Source organism: Oreochromis aureus, linkage group 18 (genome assembly GCF_013358895.1).
Source record: "Oreochromis aureus strain Israel breed Guangdong linkage group 18, ZZ_aureus, whole genome shotgun sequence".
In the NCBI taxonomy this organism is placed as follows: domain Eukaryota; kingdom Metazoa; phylum Chordata; class Actinopteri; order Cichliformes; family Cichlidae; genus Oreochromis; species Oreochromis aureus.
The window spans coordinates 250,175-257,402 of record NC_052959.1 but is presented as its reverse complement, the minus strand read 5'-3'; the positions used below and the strand labels follow the sequence as shown (position 1 = coordinate 257,402).

General features: G+C 39.2%; 1 long non-coding RNA gene across 1 annotated transcript; it reads right to left on the bottom strand.

Moving 5' to 3' along the window:
* Nucleotides 1-2,494: 2,494 nt before the first annotated feature.
* On the bottom strand, nucleotides 2,495-3,828 carry LOC120434512. The gene is made up of 3 exons (XR_005609134.1): nucleotides 3,706-3,828; nucleotides 2,960-3,109; nucleotides 2,495-2,625 (listed from the first exon to the last, which is right to left on the bottom strand). It is a non-coding gene; the product is annotated as an uncharacterized LOC120434512 (long non-coding RNA).
* Nucleotides 3,829-7,228: the final 3,400 nt, after the last annotated feature.

Below are 7,228 nucleotides of genomic sequence, written 5' to 3'. Positions count from 1 at the left end.
TTCACTGATTTTTTTTTTTTTTACAGTACATCGTGTTGTGCGTTCTGATGCCATTGTCAATCAATCTAGTCCAGTGTCTCCTGTACAGTAGCGGCCCCTAATAGGCCCACGGACCGGTACCGGTCCGTGAGTCCTTTGGTACCGCCCAGAGAGTAGAGGCTCGGTGTGAAATGTATGGCTGTAGTTGTGTATCTTATTTTGAAAGAACTATTTACGCGTTACCATAGCGACCAGAGAGCATTAAGAAGCAGAGAGGAAGATGTCACTGTCATTGTTGTTGGCGCACAGCTCAAGTCACGTTTATTATTATATTTACAAAATACCACAGTTTCTTTTTTATTCTTTTGTTGTATTTATCCGCGACACCTTAAAGGTCGCTCCCTGAAAATATTGTCTGACATTAAAAGTGGTCCGTGGTGCAAAAAGGTTGGGGACTGCTGCTGTACAGTACAGAATGCGTTTAGCTTGTCGAATTTACATAAATCTTCAATCGCTAGCAGTGTAACTCTGAAGTGTTGTACTGTATGTTTGTAGGTTTTCTCCCAAACAAACACAACAATGCCGACGATACGTTTTGCACCGCCAAAGGCACCTTTTGGTTTCATTCCATAATACTGGACTTATGTTTCTACGAAGGTTTGAACTCTAAGAGTGTTTAAACAAAAGAGAACATTGTGAAAATATTCATGCCTGTCTGAGAAAAGTGTATAAAGCATGTGGTGAGGGTTTTACAGCCTTAACATCTATAATAATGTAAAAATAAAGTTGGCTACTTCAGGGATTTCACCTACATGGGTTATTTTTAGAACGTAACACCAGCGATAAACGAGGACTGCTGTATTATTAATAGTAGAGTCTGGGACATTTAATTGATTAACATCAACACTGATTATTATGCACTGTTATTTTTGTTCAAGGAGAGCAAAAATATAAAACTTTCTCTCAGTTTGTTCGTTGCCAAAATGGCCACTTTTTGTGTATGTTCACAAAATGCTATAAAATGTATATTTCTTAAAACATTTATCTACTTTTACCGACGTGACTCTTTAAAAATCCTTTTCATCAAAATCAAAATTGTATTTAAATTTTTACTCTTTATAGCCAGTTAGGTTATATATTACCATTAACTTTTCAGATAAAACGGTGATAAAGTCCTAACGTTTTCATGAAACTTCCTTCCCCCCATCTGAGCATCGGGAAAAGGCTGTCTTGCAATTGTTGAGGTCACTAGTGTGTGCCCCATTTCTTCCAGGATCACTCTCTTTGTAGGTTTTAGTGGACTCCTAGTACTGTGAAGTGGTTTCATGGTACAAAAGCATTGTATTCCAAGATCTGGGAGATTGTAGAAACGAGCAGTGATGCCCTTCCTACCATCTTTCCAGAAAAATAAGTGATCTGGAAGCTGTTAGGCTTACTTACAGCAGCAGCACTTTCTGCACCTGCATAAACTCCCGGACACATTTACCTACAGTGTTTGTTGTTGTATGTGCTGCAGCTGCAGCTTTGAATTTTTTTATTAATATATATTTTGTTAATATTTTGGCTATGGTGTCTTGTTATGAAATGTACAAGAGTAAAAGTGTTTTAGCATGTGCTTCAAAGCTAGTGACTGGGAAACTCAAATCTCAATAGCCAGTATCAACAGGAATTCACTGCAGCCTGTGTAATATTTGATGCGTCATAATTTATTTCAGTTTATCTTGCAAATACATATTTGCATTGCAATGTCATGCACAAACACACACAAGTATTAGATCCTTAAGATCAAACCTGTGTCATTCTTTTGATCCACTGCAGTGTGGTAGTCAAAAAAGAAGAAGTGAAGTGGCCACAAATGGCCAGGATAGAGATCAGAGGGTTAATGCGTAAAATGTATAAAAATATTATTGATTACAGGGTAATATATTAATGTTAATATCAACAATAAGCTTTTACTCTGAAGTTACAAGTATAAACAATGCTGTTGCATTTACACTTAATTTTTTTACTATAAGTATGGACATGGAAACAAGTGGATATTTAATAACACGTTTAACTGGAATTCTGTACACTGAAAACAAAACAACACATAAAAAACACAAATACGGCCAGTGCCTTCATCTGTCCATTAAATGTCAAATATCGCATTGACCCATAGTCCCTGCTCATCAGCACAAGCTTTTAAAAAGAGCTCCATGTCCTCTGCAAACTGAAAAACAAAGAGGAAGAAGTCCTCTACACAAAAACACTGCAGATGACAAGCCAGGCAAACATCTATTGATCTGTTTGAATGCCTCCTCATCATGTGAGCCTTGAAGTTTTTTTTTCAAGAAGACTAAGACCACAGTGAGGGCGTTTCATTTTCAAGGACTTTCCACAAGCCACAGTTTCATTTAGCACAGAGGGTAGAGCACATGAATGTTCTACGAAAGATTCAGAAAATGGTTTAGATACTGGAGACAAGACATCGAGAGGGAGATGTGGCTCCACGGAGAATGCAGCGGAGAGAGGCGGGGCTCCTCGGAGAGTGCAGCGAAGAGCAGTCCTGAATGCTGACATGACAATAATTGCCTTGCCATATCCCCACGCTGTATGACTGTCATGTTACAGACAGGGCAGTGAAAGTGCACCGGTATATCATTTTGTCTGTAAGAGAGAGAAAAAAACAAAACAAACAACAACATGTAATTTAAAGGTGCAATCAGTTTATCTAACAATCGGATTGTACATATTAACAAAAATATCCAAGCCATCCTCAATAATGAAAGCAAAATGGTATGGATCACAAGAGCTGTCAGGAAATGTGGTGAACAGGAAAAAAAAATTTTTAAGGAAAACACGCTTTTTTCTCTGGCTGATGAATGCACTGAACTGTACAATGTGAAAAGCAACTTTTAAGTCAACAAAGAGTCTGCAGAAGTGCTGAAAAGAAGAGCATATTTATAACTTTAACTATGAGGTATATTTAATACCAACATACCTTTGAAAGGCAAAGCATTTTTAATGTGTCCATTTATATGCTCCTGACAATAGGGCTGAAAGTGGGGCACAGAGGGCAGTGAAACAGCCAACACGTGGTGCATTACTGCAATTCTGGCTTGGAGGCAGAACTCCAAATTGATATGAGCATCTAAAACAGAGAGAAAACAGATAAACACCATATACACATTTAAGTTCAGGTTTTAGCAGAAATAACACGTTACAGTTAGCATGTAAGAGATTTGGGAGAAAATTCTTTACAAAAACATAATTTACAAAACACTTTTATTTGTGGCATACGTATCTATTGACATATAACAGACAATTTAACAAAGGCTAACTAATATCTGGGCAATAAAAAAGCAGAACAGAATGGAATAGAGAATATTAGTATTTATACATATATAAACCTCTTTGTGACAAACTTTACAATGTTTTTGCAGGTGGAATGAGAGACATGAATAAAGTGCAATATGCAGTAAATTGAACAATGTGCATTGATGTTACAGATAGTGAAAAGTAGTTCAATAACAAGCAAAAATAAATACGTTTGAAACTGACCACTAAATGCTAACCAGAGGTGTCAAAAGTACACACACTCCTTACTAAAGTTTAGATAGTTCGGAGGTATGACCGTTGTTGTAACGCTAACAAAGTGCCAACGTAATTAGTGTAAGCAAACTAGCTGATTCCTAAAATTATATTATTATTAACTGCAAATTTATACATGAAAGACTCTGTCCCAACCTTTACGATCCACTTGCAAGATTTCCGCAGTCGATGATCCACGCAGGAACGTATTTCTGCCTACTGTGGAGGTCACGTGTTTCCGGTTACTGTGGAGGTCACGTGTTTCCGGTTACTGTGGAGGTCACGTGTTTCCGGTTACTGTGGAGCTCCACAGTGGCTGCAGCCAGACCCTTCTCGAGATGGGTGGTCTCGTAGGGTGTCTTGCATTGAAATCTGCTGCAATGACCTGGTTACTGCGTTCACCAGATATCAACACAATTTCGATCCGCTCCTCACTTGTTAACCTCTTCGACATGTCAATGGCTGTGCACAAAGAGAAACTTGTAAATAACTCATGAAAGAATAAAGTTACGTTGAAACCAAGCACACCATTGTTTTTCTTGTGACAGTCAGCGATCGATCGATTACTTGCGCAAGGGAGGCCTCATCTGTGTCCAGCACGAAAATGACCCCAAATCCGGCCTCCTCTCGCTGCCTTTTATTGAGAGACAGTTCACACAAAACACAGCAAAGCAACGCCCACATGGTTCTAAGGCATTGTATGTATATGTGTGAACCTTTATATGTAAGTAGGAATGTGTGTGTGTGTGTGTGTGTGTGTGTGTGTGTGTGTGTGTGTGTGTGTGTGTGTGTGTGTGTGTGTGTGAGACCTCCTGTTGACCAAAGGGTCGTAAAAGCAGGAAGCTTACAACACAAGAAACAGATCTTTCAGATAGGATGTATCTACAATAAAACCTCCCCCAACACAGAGTGCTTAGAGGTGCTCAGGATCAAAGGAATGGCTTTGATAATACTGCTTAAACTAAGACTGTACAAATTTAAGAAACACAATGGCAACATTCAACAATTAGACCTAACAGAGAGCTAAAGGAAGACAGCACTATTTTAGACTCAGCAATGCAGATGACACTTTGTGTCTCCTCAGTTTGTAAATAACCACTTCCTAAATGAAATCCTATATCCCCGTCTGCTCCAGTCTGCATGCCAAATATCCTTGGGCAAGATGCTAACCCATCCAGTATCCATCGCAGTATGAAGGTGTGAGGATGTTAGAGAGGAAGAGCACAGAGGAACGTGCTGGTGTGAATGGGTGAATGAGGCAAGTCGTGCAAAGTGCTTTAGGTGCTCAGCTAGTTAAAGTTCTGTATAAGAACCATTCACCCCATATGTGCACAACTAGCTATTGGTCCAACTAGTCAGCTGAAGCAAATTCTGCATGTTATTCATGTATGAGCTAAGCTGCTATACGCCCATCCTGCAGATGTCAGCAGCGTTCTCTCTATGTTGGAAGGAGGCGGCATGAAGACAGACGACAGTTTGGTAACCAGTGTGGTTTTTCTAGTACGTTGAGCTAGAGAGTGACTGGCTGTATGTAGATTTTGTCATAGTAAACTAACATATAACCACTTGACCAGTGCAAGGTTGAACCCTTCTGTTACAGGCATATGGGTATTAATGCTCACATTAGCCCCACTTGGTTAAACTAGTGTGATCTAGGATATGTCCACGGTTTTGCACAGCATATGATATGATCATAGAAGAATGACTCAAACCTCATGAGATTCTGTGAAATCTTGACTTTTGAGTTTTCGGTAACGTCCTGCTGCATTTAAAACATTTTAAAGTGTCTCCAAATTGCCAAAGATCTGTGAGTGCAGGTTTAAAACACACTATGTGGTCAAAGAGGCAGAGCTGTGTCTTTGGCCGTCATAGTTGATGTGCTTCACTGTCAGACACTACACACACCTCTTCACTTCCCTTTTAAGGACAAATCCTGATGGGTCGACTAACCCTGAGTCGATCACACGTCCATTTTGCATTCATGTGTGTGTGTGAGCTCCAGTGTGCTGCATTCATGCTGAGCTCTCTGGCATAGTTGCCATGGTGACTTTCTGACCAACCAATCAAAGTTTTGTCTGCAGAGTATTTCAGTGTTTTGTGCAAAAACACACATAACAAGTAACATGTTGCACCTACTGTATAAATGCTGCATAAACACACACACACACACTGCACGTCTGCACAGAAGCGTTTAATAAAGCCCAAATCGCTCTCTCTTTCCCTCTCCTCTGTATCGAGTACCCACCCCCAGTCTATCTGCTCTCCTCTCCCTCATGGTATTACCATGGAAACTCAGCTGAGATTACAAGGTTGCACCAGCAGTGAGGAGGACAGAGACGGAGGGTGAGGAGCTACTGTAAAAGGAAGCAGGATGTAGTGTGAGATGGTTCGTTTTAAATGATTACCCAGCCATCGCCATCATCCTCACTTCCTTCTTTCATTGTGTGTGTATTCAAGTCACTGACAGTCTGACTTTCCTGCTGACTGCTCTGCCGCCTTTTTCTTCTTCATGTTCCCTAATGCTGTAACTCCACACACACTGGAGAATATCCTCAGTAAACATCCCATGCTCCCTGCTCCCACGCCACCCACACACACACACACACACACACACACACACACAGCGATCAGGATATTAAATGTTCAAACTAGGCCTTATTATTGTCGCTCAATAAGCCGTTAACAGGCCGAAATACTCTTGTAAACGCTCTTTTATTCCCTTTCCTCTCCACACCACAACAACTGTGCCGCCTCATTTTGCCAGACAGTAATAACTATAACAAAACAGACTCACTTCATTATTTAACCAATAAGCAAGAAACCTGATATTTATGCAGAAATCAAGTGTTTAGAAGATTTGTGCAGCAATTTTCAGGCTCACGTGTAGCCAGCTGCTGTTTCACAGAGTGGTAAAACTAGTTTGATCATTTAAATACTGGAAGAACAATGCTCGTTTTGTAGAATGGTATACATTATTATTATTACTAAACAACACAATGATGTATATGCATATATATATATATATATATATATATATATATATATATATATATATATATATATATATATATATATACGTGTTTTCTTGCACGTGTTTTCTTTGCTGTAGTAGTAAAGCTGTTCAGTTTTAAAGAGGGACATGGCAAATGACAACAGGTTATTGTGAGGTGCACAAGATCAAGAGGATGAGGACGGATAACAGACGCATGAGTTAGTTTTCCACATCACACTGAAACAGAATCCTTTTTTGGAAAACCATGCAGATGAAGGCTTTCCTTGAGATTAGTGATGGTAAATTTGATTCTTTTTACTGAATCGAGTTTTAATGAGTCACTCACCAATGTGAATCAGGTTTTTTGAGTCATTTGAGTCACTGAGTCAGTTGACCAGAGAGTGCAAAAAATGTACATTTTCACTCAAACTTAATTTGTTTCTCTTTTCATGTATATCCTACTGCTAAGATGAGTGATTGTAAAAGAAAACTACTATTTTATAGAGCAAAAAAGAGCAAAAAAGATTTCTAAAGGGAACATTTATTTTGTTACATTTTTATTTTATTAGTATTTTCATTAAATTTGTCAAATATATATTTTCTCATCTAAATGTCCACTGAGCTGTGAGCCAGGGGGCGGTAATGCGCATTAACATTGGTTGCCAACCAAGAAGAAGAAGAAGCTGT